At 41.1% G+C, this 15,563-nt stretch overlaps 1 protein-coding gene across 4 annotated transcripts in view; it reads left to right on the top strand.

The window, feature by feature from the left end:
* Positions 1 to 15,563, top strand: part of kif6 (kinesin family member 6) — a 570,521-nt gene that overhangs the window by 97,456 nt on the left and 457,502 nt on the right. The window lies entirely within an intron of this gene.

Here is a 15,563-nt window from a genome sequence, read left to right as displayed (position 1 = left end):
TATTTTGGTTGCTGATTTTTATAACCTGCAAGATACATGCACTAAAAATAACATCAAGTTTGCGCCAGTCAAAAACAACCACCTAACTATTTACTAGCTCTTGGCCCATAGCCTTTTGTGCCTTGCCATTGCAAGTGTGGATTTACAGCTTGTCTTGGGTATGCTATTTAGGATTGAGCTGAGGACACCTTTTTTTATGGGATGGTCAATTTATGAAAATCTCATCCACTAGGCTGTGGAGGCTGGGTCACTCAGTACATTCAAGAAAGATATTAATAATTTTTTTGATGTTAAAGGCGCCACGTATAATGTGGACAGAGAAAGCGGGAATATGGCATTATGGTAGACATCAGCCATGATCATACTGAATGGTGAAGCAGGCTCGAAGGACTGAATGACATGCTCCTCCTAATTTCATGTTTATATTTCTAAATCTTAATCAACCCGCTATTGGCTTTTCCAGCATTTCTACGATTAAATCTTATATCTCACACTGTCACCTCAGAACAGCCCAAGGCCATATCCCTGGCTTCCTCTAGTTTATGGAGAAAGTGAGGACTGCAGATGCTGGAGATCAGAGCTGAAAGTGTGTTGCTGGAAAAGCGCAGCAGGTCAGGCAGCATCCAAGGAACAGGAGAATCGACGTTTCGGGCATAAGCCCTTCTTCAGGAATTCTGAAAAAGGGCTTATGCCCGAAACGTCGATTCTCCTGTTCCTTGGATGCTGCCTGACCTGCTGCGCTTTTCCAGCAACACATTTTCAGCTTCCTCTAGTTTATCTAAATACTAGCTCTAGAGGCCATTTTCTGTTTTTCAGGGTCAGCCTTCATAAGTGTATTCTCTACTTCCCTGCTGTCTTCTCAGTTTGTTGATAGTCTTCATGTTGTCTGATATCCAGTAATGAATAAGCCTTAATGCACTCCACATTAATATGAATATAAACAAAGATGTCCAGTTTAGTTTTCTCAAAAACTCTACAACTTAACCCCAATGTCATACATTTTTAGGGGAATTTACTTATGTGTAATCTCTGTGCCACATTTGACTCTAAATTGAGCAATCACTAAGACTGTCATTTTCTGATTTGTACTAATTACTAACTCCATCTTTACCTTGCTCTCACATTGTTCCTGAATGTGTTATCCCTATTTTATTGTGTCATAGAATCATACAGATCTGCAGCATGGACAAAGGCCCTTTAGACCATCATGTCCACGCCAGTCAGAAGCGATCATCTCACTGATCTAAATCTATTTTCCAGTATTTGACTCATAGACTAATATGCCTTGGCATTGCCGGTGTAGGTAGATGCTTCTTAAATGAGGATTTCTGCTTCTATCGGCAGTGACTTCCAGATTCCCACCATCCTCTGGATGAAATGTTTTTCCTCTCATTTCCTCTCAATGTCTGCCCTTTACTTTAAACCTGTGCCCCTGATCACTAATTCTCACATAACTGCTATTCCTGTGTTCCATGTCTTCCTTTCAAAATTCTCATCCCAGTTACAAATCTCTGTCTTTTTCGTTGCCTGACACCATAATTTCTTCGAGTTCAATGTACTGGTTACGTGTTTCTTGCTTTTCTGATTGTACATCTTCATCCCTGTGCTGCTCTATTCCACCTTCAGTGAAATTGCTTTTAGTTATTTTGCTTCTACACATGGAATTCTCTCCTGAAGCAACTCTGCCTGTCTTAACTCTGTTGCCACTTTCAAATGCCTTTGGTAAACATCTAATAACTGCATGGTTATATAAAACTTGTAAGAACTTTGGATACTGGTCTTGGTCCGCAAAAAAGACCCTGAACTTCCAGTTGCCTGTCACTTCAATGTACCACTTCGTTTCCTGGCAAACATTTCTGTCTCAGCCTGCAGTGCTCCAGCGAAGCTGAGTGCAAGCTGGAAGAACAGGACCTCATTTTCCACTTGGGAATCCTACAGCCTTCTGGGTTCAATATTGAGTTTACCAATTTTAGGGCTTGAGGTGCCTCCTCCCATGTCTTTACCCCAAACAACAGGCCATGTTATCACATGGTCTGCTATTACACACAACTCATTATTAGCCACTAATTGTTCCCATTAGTAGCAATTCATCCTCCTGGGCTGAGTGTTATCCATTCCTTTGTCTGTCCAACTGTTCTTCTCTCTCTTTGGGCTCTGTCTTCACCTATCATTTACTTCTTCTTACCCTTTCACCTGACCCTATCTTCTGCATAAAAAAATGTTTTCCTGGCTGCCATCAGTCCTGAGGAAGGGTCACAGCACCCGAAATGTTATTCTTTCACAGATGCTGCCAAATCTGCTGAGCTTTTCCAGTAACTTCTGTTTTCGTTGCTCAGTTTTATGTGTTTATTTAGTGCCTTTGGATACTTTGGGTATTTGTGAATTTAAAAGCAATATAAAAATAACCAGTAGTTGTACTTAATTAGTAAGACTATTGAATTGAATTTTAGTTGTACCATTCATTTGATAAATAGTTTGTCGCAATGATCTATAATTTGCCGCTTCAATCACATGTCAGAGACAGCATATTGACACCAGCGTTTCTTAAATGTGCTGTAAAATCTGGTGTATACTATACAAGTAAAAATAGCTGTTGAGAAAATTGTGTTCAGTTTGTCAGTGATATGTGATCTGGAAAGCTTGCATTTGAAAGTCTCACTGTGCCTAATTTTACTTGAACATTACCTGGAGGAAATCCATCTGAAATAGTGTATTCTTTGTGAACTTTATGCAGGGTCTATTTGAGTGGAAACATCATCAGTTGGTTTTTTTATCATTCACACATGGGAGGTAGGCGTCGCTGGCTGGCCAACATTTATTGCCTATCCCTAGCTGTTCTCGAGAAGGTGGTGAACTGCCTTCTTGAATTGCTATACTCCACATGTTGGATTGGACTATCTTAGAATTCAGTTTCGTTCAGTTTGTTTATCTGAATCATAAACTATATTTGCAAATTTTTCAAATTTCTGAATTCGCCTATTTAATATTTTTTTTAACATGAGTTAATGCCATGACATTCACATATGAACAGAATTTCTGAAACTTAACATTCTGGAAAAATGAAAGAAACACTTCTTTTTGTTTGATTACAAAGCTCTGGACCACAGCTTATTCAGAGTTGTTCTTTCTCCACCACTGTAAAACCCACATGTTGGGGAACCTCTATATGAGAAACCGAATTTCTGTTGCACTTGTGATATAGTTGTGGAGGTAGATTGGGAGCTCTAAAGAAATTTTGGTCCAATGAATCGGGATTGTGATTCATGCATTTCAAACTCCTTTCAAATGAACAAAAAGTGCGCAAACATTGATTTTCCTTTTTAGCTCAAGACTCAAGGCTTGTATTTACTCTCACATTTGTACCTCTCTCCCATTTTGATAACATTAAATGTGATTTGATATGTTTGATGTAATTGTGTTACTTTTTAGTCCATGGTGGCAGAGGGTTAAATTCAGGGGTATCTATGTAAATATTTTGGCAACATTTTAGACCCTATTGGATAGTAGAGTTAGTATTGTTAAAATACGCACATAACAAAATCAGTCTTTGTAAATTTACATTGTTTGCTATCATCAGGAAGTAATGTTATTGAAGGCTGTTTGCAAGTACTTAATATACCATGTAATAATCTTTGTTAAAGTTGAATGAATAAATTTTAACATCCATTAATCTATGTTACTTTAGCATGATCAAGTCTACAGTTGATGGGAAGTAATTGGCCTATTCCTGCTGACAGTAATTATTCTGTGTAATTCTGTGTAAATTTAGTTTGTGCATTTCAATGTGTTGCTGATTGTATAATGATTAAAAGCAAAAAAAAGTCTTTAAATTTAAAAAAAATGGCATAATCAGGATGGCTAGTGTTGGAAGTAGAAATGTTTTGCTGGTTCATTGGGGGTGCTTTTCTGAAATTGAAATTTCTGAAAAGAGCTTTTAAGGTGGAAACATGTTCTTGGGGCCAAAGTAAACTAAGCAGGTAACAATATTGTACCTGCCTTGGAACGCTAGCAGTATGTCTAGAATGATAAATGGTTCCATTCCTCTGAGCCAACATTTCACACTTTGTAAAATACTAAATGCACTAAAATATTAAAAGAGAACAATATAAATGTTCAAAAAGAAACTTGTTAAACGTACAAATTTCTTATAGTAGACATTTTACTCAGATGAATAGGATGCTTAAATGGTTCATGACCTTCTGACTCTTCATAACAGTCATAATTTAGGTTCATTTACCTTTGAGCTAAGGTTTAATTTAAGTTAATTAAATTAAGGTTTGGTAAATGATCAAAGAAATCTAACATTTAACTGTTTAAAAAAAAGCAAAATGAGTATTTGCAACTTTGTAGGAAATCAAATTGCTGCTTATAGCAAATGCACCAAGACAAAAATTCAGTCATTATCAAGAACTAAGAATTTAGTCATGTGACAGTCAATCATTGCATTCTACCTGTTTCTTTTGACATGATGTGGAGGTGCTGGCATTGGACTGGAGTGGACAAGGCCAGAAGTCAGACGACGTCAGGTTACAGTCCAACAGATTTATTTGAAATCACAAGCTTTCGAAGAGACAGTGCTCTGAAAGCTTGTGATTTCAAATAAACCTGTTGGGCTATAACCTGGTGTCTTTTGTCACAAGTAGATCTCTAATTTCTGTTTTATAAAGAATGTGGAGCTGACTGTTTTTTAGTTTAAGTTGCCTATTTCTGAGGTATTTGGCAAAGGAAACTGTAATGGCGAATCATGCTCGGTATTGTACTTTCTGCATTAAACATATGCTATTAGCTGGGCCTTCCTTGGAATCTGGTTTGGGGGCAATTACTGAAAGTAAGTGGGACTATTTAACTGCATGGGAATGTCTCAGGAGTGATGTTAAAATCCACTTCCCAGATTAGTTTCCTGGCTTTTTACCTGGCATCAGGCAAAGAAGGTGGCTGTTGACACGTTTCAGCAAACCCTTCCAAATTTTCTGATCTGTAAAAGCCAGTGGCATCAAGCTCCTTACACAACTAGTAGAGTTGTTGGAAAACGTAATGGATTAGAGGGTCTGGAGGCCATATGCTGTCTATAACTCTGGGCTTGGCCAAGAATGTTTTTGTGGCTAGGTGACAGTCAGGTCAGGCATGCAAACATGCTGAACCCAGAAGCATTTTCTCATTTAGCTAGATTCTAATTGAATGCTGCATGACAGTGTACTTTCCAACTGAAATGTGGGTTAGGAAATGTGACCAGCCACCAAAACAAAAATATAATGCAGTGAAATAAAGACATGAAACTAATGAAATATACCCCATGAGGGGATCCTGGGCTCCTGGCTACCAGAGTTTGAGAACCATAGCTACATTGTGGTGTCTCACTTGACCTGGAAACTAGTGGTGATGAGAAATTTAAGGGACTGTCTGCTTGTTGCAGCATTGCCCTGACATCTGCGCTTTCCATTCCTCATGAGCAGCTTCATCTTTCCATTTCTCCTTGTTAGAGGAGACACCTAGTTCCTTCATTTCCCTGTGCAAATTCATAGAAAGTAGGCCCTTCAGGTCTGTTCCACCATTTAATATGATCATGGCTGATCTGCTATCTCAGTACCATATCCTTGCTTTCACTCCATATCCCTTCATGCCTTTAATATTGAAAAAAAAATTCTCTTTCTTAAATACACTCAGAGAAACGGCTCCACAGTCTTCTGTGGTGATGAATTCCACAGGTTGACCACCCTCTGGTGATGAAATGGTTCCTCATCTCAGTCCTAAATGGGTGCCATACTTGAAATGGGAACCCCTGGTTTTCGACTCCACAATGATGGGAAATATCTGCTCTGCAGCTCATCTGTCCAGCACTGTTGGAGTTTCATACGGTTCAATCAGATCCCTTCTCATCTTTCTAAACCTCTACAGGTCCAGTTGAATTAATCTCTACTTGGCTGTCCTGGTATCAGCCCCTAGTGAACTTTTGTACTTCCTATTTGGCAAGCATATCCTCCAAAATAGGGAGACCAAAACTGCAGACAATATTCCATCTGTGGTCTTACCAAGGCTCTTGTAACCTTGATAACATATTCCTGTTGGTGAACTCAAATTCTTTTGCAATGATGGTCATTGCACAACTAGCACCTGCTTGTGTACTTTCATTGATTGGTGAACAAAGATATCCGGATCCCTTTGTACATCCACAATGTATTACCGTGGTTCTGTTCGCCGAGCTGGAAGTTTTTGTTGCAAACGTTTCGTCCCCTGGCTAGGCGACATCATCAGTACTTGGGAGCCTCCTGCGAAGCACTTCTTTGATGTTTCCTCCGGTGTTTATAGTGGTCTGTCCCTGCCACTTCTGGTTGTCAACCGGAAGCGGCAGGGACAGACCACTATAAACACCGGAGGAAACATCAAAGAAGCGCTTCGCAGGAGGCTCCCAAGCACTGATGATGTCGCCTAGCCAGGGGACGAAACGTTTGCAACAAAAACTTCCAGCTCGGCGAACAGAACCACAGCAACGAGCACCCGAGCTACAAATCTTCGCACAAACTTTGAACTATGTATTACCATTTAAATGATATTCTATCTTTCACACCAAAGAGTATAACTTCACATTTATCCACATTATACTCCATCCGTCTAGATCACTCTGAAGCTTCCCTGCATGTCCCTCACAACTCTCATGATTTGAAGATGCCGGTGTTGGACTGGGGTGTACAAAGTTAAAAATCACACAACGCCAGGTTATAGTCCAACAGGTTTAATTGGAAGCACATTGAGTGCTTCCAATTAAACCTGTTGGACTATAACCTGGTGTTGTGCGATTTTTAACCTCACAATTCTCGGTCACACATAGTTGGGGAGTCAGCAAATTCAGAAATGTTGTGCTTGGTTCCTGTTATATAAGTACTTGGGGTACTGCCCCTTTAAGAAAGCTAGACAGGTGACCTGGAGAGGAGGAGTTTGGGTTCAGTCCAGAGCAGGCTACAGATGTGTGAACATTGTTAATGAAAGTATTTTTGATCAAATTTATCATTTGTCTACCAGGTAAATAATTCCTGGTTCCAAATGAAGCACTAACATAACAGCTGAAGAAGGGCTAATGCCCGAAACGTCGATTCTCCTGTTCCCTAGATGCTGCCTGACCTGCTGCGCTTTTCCAGCAACACATTTCCATCTCTGATCTCCAGCATCTGCAGACCTCACTTTCTCCACTAACATAACAGCTGGCCATGAGAATGGGATCTGGCCCATGAACTGTGTGCAAATGCTTTTTTTGTTTGTTTGGAGGAGACTTCAGAAATGGTTAAGGATGTAATGTTGAGGGAAATGGTCATAAGGGGACTTGGGCAGCAGTCAAAGCCAGGAATGAAGTGCTCACTTTAGTGTTATTGACTGACCTCTAACTTCCATTTTTGGCTATGTTCTGGGAATACCATCAATGGTGGCAGCAGAGATGGGCACTCGCTCAGTCAGCCTACTCATATGAGATCAAATATTGACAGGTGGAGAAGCATGGCAGATGTCCTGTCAAGGTTGCCACGACTGGGGAATAAAGCTGCTCCCGATTGGTACCTGAAAATTATGTACTTTTTCCAGGATGACAAGGTGTTGGTGACAACTGCAGAACGCTACTTGGAACAACCTGGTTTTTAGTCGAGTGATGGACTTAGCCCTGAGGGGGAGGAACAGTCACGAAAGCCATCCAGAATTACACCCTTACCTGTCTAGAAGGTGGGAGTTGTCTGTATCAGATGAGTGTTTGCACATTCTCCCTGTGTCTATGTGGGTTTCTCCAGGTGCTCCGATTTCCTTCCATTGTCCAAAGATGCACAGGTTAGGTGGATTGGCCATGCTAATTTGCCCATTGTGTCCAGGATGTGTAGGGGTTAGATGGATTAGCCATGGTAAATGTGGGGATACAGGGATAGGGTAGGGGTGTGTGTCTGGGTGGAATGCTGTTCACAGGGTTGGTGTTGACTTGATGGCTGAATCGCTTGCTTCCGCATTGTAGGGATTCTATGAAATGCACAAGGAGGTTGAGGCAGAAAGCAATAGGTGCATAATCATATCATTGGCAGCTTGCTGGTCAGAAGTAAAGATGAGGGTGAAGTGGATTTAAGAAATGACATAAGGCAGGAACATAATGTTATCCTGTGTTCTTGTGATATGGATATATCTGCTCTTCTCAAGTCTGGTATGCTGTCTTTACCTTATTCTGTAAGAGAGATGAAACAATATCATATTTCAATGATGTGACTTCCAGGGATGAATTGTTGGTGGAAATAGAGCAGCAACAGATGCATCTGGGACTGAGTTGAGGATACAGAGACAGGGTTGTAATGTTGAAGGTGGTACATAAACCTCCAAGCACAGCAAAAGTAGGATATCATCAATGTTTGAGTCTAATAATTCTCTGAGAAGGATAATGGGTTCGTTATAAACTACACTAGAAAGATGTTAAGCATTTAATTAATATGTGATGTGTCGCTGCCTGTTCAGCCAGCTTTTAATACTTATTTGTATTGAGAAGGTGCTGGTTAGCTGCTTAATTAAACTGCTGCAGTACCTGGGAATAAGTATTCCTGTAGAGCTGTTAGGAGAGATCCAGGATTTTGGTCCAGCTAGTGAAGGGATGCCAATACATTTCCAAGCCAGTCCAGTGTGTAACTCAGAGTGGAATTTGCTTTGGGGCACCACCACTTGCATTTGCTGCCCTTGAACTTCTAGGTGGGTGAGATTGTGGATTTGGAAGACACTGTTGAAAGATCCTTGAGGAGTTGGTGCAGTGCAATTTGTAGGTAGTACATATTGCTACCACTGTGCGTCAATGATGAAGGGAGTGAATGTTGAAGGTGGTGGATGGGGTGCCAATGGTATTGCACTTCTTGACTGTTCTTGGAATCGAATGAGTTCAGGCAAGTTTGGAGTATTCCATTACATTCCTGAAAGTGCCTTGCGATGATGGACAGGCTTTGGAGGATTAAGTGAGTTAGTCACCACATAATTCCTCGTCTCTGACTTGCTTTTATAGCCACGTTATTTATACGACAAATTCAGTTAAGTTTCTGGTTAGTAGTAACCATCCCCTCCACCCTTTCCAACATTCCGCAGAGACCATTTCTTCCATGACTTCCTCGTTAGGTCCACTCCCCCCACCAACCCACCTTCCACTCCTGGCACCTTCTCTTGCTGCCACAAGAGGTGTAAATTTTGCACCTACCCCATCCCCCTTACCTCTGTCCAAGACCCCAAAAGATCCTCTCACATCCAGCAGAGATTTTCCTGCACATCCAAACACCTCATCTACTGCTCTCGATGTGGTCTCCTCTACACTGGGGAGATAGGATGCCAATTCGTGGAATGTTTCAGGGAACATCTCTGGAACACCTGCACCAAACAATCCCACCGCCCTGTGGCTGGCCATTTCAACTCCTCCTCCCACTCTGCCAAGGACATGCAAGTCCTAGGCCTCCTCCCCTGCCAAATCCAAGCCATCCGAACCTGGAGGAAGAACACCTCATCTTCCATCTTGGGACCCTCTAACTAGAAGAGGGCACTGTTGGTATGATCAGCAAGTTTGCACATGACACAAAGATTGGTGGAGTAGCAGAAAGCATAAGGGACTGTCAGAGAATACAGGAGGATATAGATAGACTGGAGAGTTGGGCGGAAAAGTGGCAGATGGCTTTCAATCCTGACAAATGTGAGGTGATGCATTTAGGCAAGTCTAATTCTAGAGCGAATTATACAATGAATGGAAGAGCCTTGGGAAAAGTTGATGGGCAGAGAGATCTGGGAGTGCAGGTCCATTGTACCCTGAAGGTTGCTGCACAGGTGGATAGAGTGGTCAAGAAGGTATATAGTATGCTTGCCTTCATGGGACAGGGTATTGAGTATAACAGCTGGCAAGTTGTGTTAAAATTGTACAAGACATTGGTTTGGCTGCATTTAGAATATTGTGTACAGTTCTGGTCGCCACATTACCAAAAGGACCTTTGGAGAGGGTGCAGAGAAAATTTATGAGGATGTTGCCTGTACGGAAGGTGCTAGCTATGAAGAGAGGTTGAGTAGATTAGATTTATTTTCACTAGAAAAAGTGAGATTGAGAGGGGACCTGATTGAGGTTTACAAAATCATGAAGGGTATAGACAAGGTGGATAGAGACAAGCTTTTTCCCAGGGTGAAGGATTCAATAACCAGAGGTCATGCTTTCAAGTTGCGAGGTGGAAAGTTTAAGGGGGTTACACGCGGCAAGTACTTCACACAGAGGGTGATGGGCATTTGGAACACTTTGCCAGCAGAGGTGATAGAGTCAGGCACGGTAGATTCATTTAAGGTCCGTCTGGACAGATGCATGAGTAGGTGGGGAGCAGAGGGATACAAATGCTTAGGAATTGACTGACAGGTTCAGACAGTACATTTGGATTGGCTCAGACTTGAAGGGCTGAAGGGCCTGTTCCTGGGCTGTAAATTTTCTTTGTTTTTGTTCTTTGTACACGGCATCAACATCAGTTTCACCAGTTTCCTCATCTCCCCTCCCCCGACGTTATTCCAGATCCACACCTCCAACTTGGTACCACCCTCTTGAACTGTCCTACTTGTCCATCTTCCTTCCTACCTATCTGCTCCAACCCCCCCCGCCCCCACCAGCATCTACCTACTGCCTTTCCGACTACCTTCCCCCAGCCCCACCCTCAACCTCCCCTCCGTCACCCAGCTCCTTGGATGCTGCCTGATCTGCTGTGTTTTTCCAGCACCACACTTTTCTACTCTGATCTCCAGCATCTGCAGTCCTCACTTTCTCTTAGTTGCTGTAAGCTCTCCAGATTTTGGAAGTGGAGGATTCAACAATATTGATACCATTGAATGTCAAGGAGAGACTGTTACAGGTGGTCATTGCCTGGCAGATTTGTATTACAAATTTTACTTGCTACTTATTAGTCTAAGTCTCAATATATTTATTACTCATTCATGGGATGTGAGTCTCACTGGCTGGGCCAGCATTTATTGCCGATTTCTAATTGCTGCTTGAATTGACTAGCTTGGGCCATTTCAGAAGGCAGTTAAAAGTCAACCACATATTGCTTGGTCTTGAATCACATGAAGACCAGACCAGTTTAGGATGAAATATTTCCTCCCTAAAGAACATTAATGAACCAGTTGGGATTTTAGAGCAATCAGCAATGGTTATATGATTGCCATTGAGCTAGCTTTTATTCCAGATTTTCTTGATTCATCATCTGCCATATGCGATTCGAGCCCATATTGCCACTTAGCGCTATGCCAATGCCTCACCCAGATTATCTCAATCTTCTGTATATGGGCATGGACTACTTCAGTATCTGAGATGTCACGAATGCTGAACATTGTGCAGTCATCAGCAAAGAATCTCATTTCTGACCTTCTGATGAAGGGAGTGCTATTAATAAAGATGGTTGGGCCGACAGCACTAGCCTGAGGAGTTTCTGCAGTGATGCCCTGGGTCTGAAATTATTGACCTTCACAACTTCAGGTGTCTTTATGCTTGTTGTGATTCCAGCCTGTGAATTCCCTGCCTCCACTGATTCCCACAGGTTTTTTGCTGGGGCTCGTTAAAGCCATACTTGATGAAATGTCCTGATGTTAAGGGAAATCACTCTGGCCTCATTTCTGGACTTTAGCTGTGTTGTCCATGTTCATGGGATTACTACAGGTCAGATAGAGATCATTTGGCCCATCGAGTCTGCACTGACCCTCCAAAGAACATCCCACCCTCTCCCCATAACTTCACATTTACCATAGTTAACCTACTTGGCACTGCATGCTACAGGGCAATTTAGTTTAGCCAACCTGCACATCTTTGGACTGAGAGGAAATCAGAGCACTTGGAGGAAACCCACGCAGACACAGGGAGAAATTGCACACTCCACACAGTCTCCCAAGACTGGAATAGAACCTGGGTCCTGTGAGGCAGCAGTGCTCATCTTGCTGCCTTAACTTCTGTACCACTGTGCTGGCTTCAACTGTACCACTGTTCCATTTGGACCAAGTTTGTAACGAGAAAGTCTATTCATGAGTCTAAACTGAGCATCAGTCAGCACGCTATTGCAAAGCAAGTCCTATCTTCCAACCTCTTCCATTATTTTGCTGATAATTTGAGAGTAGACTAATGGCCCAGTAATTGGCTGGGTTGGATTTATCCTTGTTTTTTGTGGACATGATGGACCTGCATTGCAACAGTGAGTCCTCTTCAGAAGTGCTTTGTAGGCTATGAAGTATTTTGAAGATGCATAAATCATTATCTAAATGTAAGTTAGTTTTGAAATTGCAATATTTGGAGTAGAGTATTTTTGATTAGGTTTACCTTCAGTAATAGCAGAGCTCATGTCCCATATTTCTAATACTAAATTCCTGTAGTGTTCATTTCATATATAGTTTTGTTCTTAGCATTTTTTGTAATTTTATTTTTCGCAGTCCTTGTGTAGTAATATTTGGAAGATTAAAGTGTAATGAAAAAGAACAATTATGTATAAACGTAATTTCAGACTTTTACATTCATTTCCAGTAACCAAATAAATAATTAATTTTACACATTGATGAGAAATGATTATAACTGGTGCCAATCTTAGACTGAATTTTAGTCATAGTAAACTCGCTCCAGTTCTCCAGCCTCCTGGGTGGTATAAAACAGAAAACTTGAGCAAATGTTGAATCTGTGTGGTATTCTGCAACTGAAGTGCATTAGGAACAGATGCAGTGGAATCGTCATTTATTTTTGTCAATGCTAAATGAAAAGAGAAGCCATAAATTAGAAAGAAGGATTTGAACATGTCTTTATTTTCCTGCCATTGCGTTTTGATGGATATCATTTGATTGCTGTTGAGGTTCTGCAGGTTTGCTCAGTTACTTGGCCTCCCAAAGTTAATAGATTAGTTATTCAAAACTCTGTACTCACAACACACCTCAGACCAAGGCATAATTGAAAGGCGTATAAACACTGGGAGATATTGATTGTAAGAATTGGTTTCAGCAGATGTTGTGAATTCCCATTCCATATTCTACTAATTGCAACTGAGGTTTGAATCTGTTTATCAAAAGCATTTTATTAACACAAAAAAAAGTTTACAAGTGTATTTCTAGGATGAGAGGTTCCAGTTATGTGGGTAGATTAGCAAACCTGGGCTACAATCATGAGACGTTGATGAGGTGTGGGATCAAGATATTCAAAATCATGAAGGGTTTAGACAGTATAGATAGAGACTCTGTTTTTTGGTGTAATGATTGAGAACCAAAGAAACTGACTAATCTAAGGTGGTTAGCAAGACAATCAAAAGGAACTGAGCAAAGTCTTTTTATGCAGCAAGTGGTTATGGTTGTGAGTTCATTGCTTGAAAGGGTTATAGATGCTGGTTCACTAATGTATTTTAAAAGAAAATTGGCTAAGGACCTTGTGTGGAAGAATTTATAAGGCTTTGAGGAAAGGATTGGAGAAGTAGATTTGGATGAACTTAAATGTTCATCACCTGTTCAGTAGCCATTCCATATGAAGTTGAGTAGTGTTACTTTCTAATATTGTGAACAGTAAGGAAGTCAGCAAATCCACAGCTAATGTGATCATAAGCTGATTTTTAAATTGTTTCCGCTTTTGGAAATTTTAGGTAATGGGATGGAAAATCTTATTTTTTCAAATTCTACCACTTGTTATTATCATCCTAACCAGGCCAGATTAGACAAATGACAGTTCTGATTTGGAAACCTGTCTGCACTCCTTTCATGTCCCCTTTTAAAGCAGTGAAACATCAGATCTTCAGAGTATAGTGTAGTAATAGTAAATGCAGACAGGGGAGTAATATGACTGTCTATTAATCCAGAATCCCAAGGTAATGTTCTGGGGAGATGCGTTCAAATTTCATCACTGCAAATCGATGAATTGGAATTCAGTAAATGTCTGGAATAAAACACTGGCCCAATGCTGACCAAGTAACAAAAAAAATGAAAAAACTGCAGATGCTGGATATTAGAAACAAAAACAGAAATGGTGAGGAGACAGGAGGTAAATGGACAAGTGTTCTGCGGTTGCAAGGGAAGATGCTGTGATGCTGTGGGGACGTGTTGGGAGTAAACAAGGAGTAGCCCAGGAAGTCTTGGAGGGAATGGTCCCTTTGGAAGGCTGACAAGGGAGGGAAGGGGAATATGTGTCTGGTGGTGATATCTTGCTGGAGGAGATGGAAATGGTGGATTGTGATTGTATGGATGCAGATGGGATGGTAGGTGAGGACAAGGGGGACACTATTGCTGTTGTGGGAGTGAATAGAAGGGCTGAGGGCTGAAGTGCAGAAAATGGTCAGATCCAGCTGAGGGCCCTGTCAGCGTGAACTGGCAATCAGAAGCAGCAGGAATGGAACCATATAAATTCCAGAGGACACAGTACTGCAGCGCTTCACAGGAGCCTTCAAAGCACTGAAGATGTCACCTAGACAGGGGATGAAACGTCTGCAAGTCAATTTCCCAGCTCAGCCAACGTTCCCACAACCACGGCAACCGGCGCCTGAGCTACAAATCTTTACGCATGCCTGTCAACTGCTGGGGCATCCCTGGTTAAGAATGAAAGTGGACTTTTCGGAAGCCTCTCCTTGTTGAAGTTGGCATCAACAGAACAAATGAAACAGAGATGGAGAGCGTATGATGATTTTGACCCAGTGATAATGAAGGATTGATGATGTATTTTGATGTTTGGTTTGAAGGGAGTTTGCTGCTGATGCTTTTTGAGGCTCTTTTGGAAGCTGTGTTTGTTTTAGGAAAAATGTTTACCAGAAATGCAATGATCATCATGTAGATGATTGGAAACTCCTTATTTTGCTTTTGGCAACCTCATTATGTTAAGTGCACAGGCAAGTTGAAAAAAATATACAAACAAATAGATTAAAAACACCCGTTTTACTGTTATGAAATTATTGGTTTCAGTCAAGCTTTAAAGGAGATACAATTGCGATTTTGGTTCTTGAAATTTAGTGAGGCACATTTAGCTTGGGGATAGTTCCCAAAGGCTTTAGCACTGACAACAGCAAAAAGAATTCCCTTCCACACTACTGTAAAACAGCAGACGAGCACACTTTCCCTATTATTTCTTAACTGGTGTTCATTTTTCCACTTGTGACACAAGACTTAACTGATGTGAACCACTAAGTGCAATTGCAATCAAGTGCAATTCTGAACTTAATAAAACTAATGCTGAGTGTTCTTGAGATAACAATGTAGGGTCATTACTACATATCAATCTATGTATCAGAATACAAATCCAACCTCTAATTAGGATGAATTGTAACTCTGTGGGAGACCAAGTAGGGGGAGGCTTGAGTTGATTTTAGTGGCAGGGCTTAGTTTATTTACTGACAAGGTTGCTGACTAGTTGCAGTGTCATAGATTTGTGAAGAGCACAGGAAGAAATCATTCAGCCCATCATGTCTTTGGCACCATTTTGAGTGAGCAATTCTTCTTAGATCACTTTTGCTTCTTGCTCATTACTTTCAATTTGTTGTCTTTCACAAATGGGAACAGTTTCTCCCTATTGACTCTGTTTAAACCTATCATAATTGTGAATACCTCTATTA

This window comes from Chiloscyllium plagiosum, unplaced genomic scaffold (assembly GCF_037043375.1).
Source record: "Chiloscyllium plagiosum isolate Xiang-an unplaced genomic scaffold, Cpla_swu_hap1 HiC_scaffold_3, whole genome shotgun sequence".
NCBI lineage: Eukaryota > Metazoa > Chordata > Chondrichthyes > Orectolobiformes > Hemiscylliidae > Chiloscyllium > Chiloscyllium plagiosum.
The sequence above is the reverse complement of the archived record's forward strand: the minus strand, read 5'-3'. Positions and strand labels throughout refer to the sequence as shown.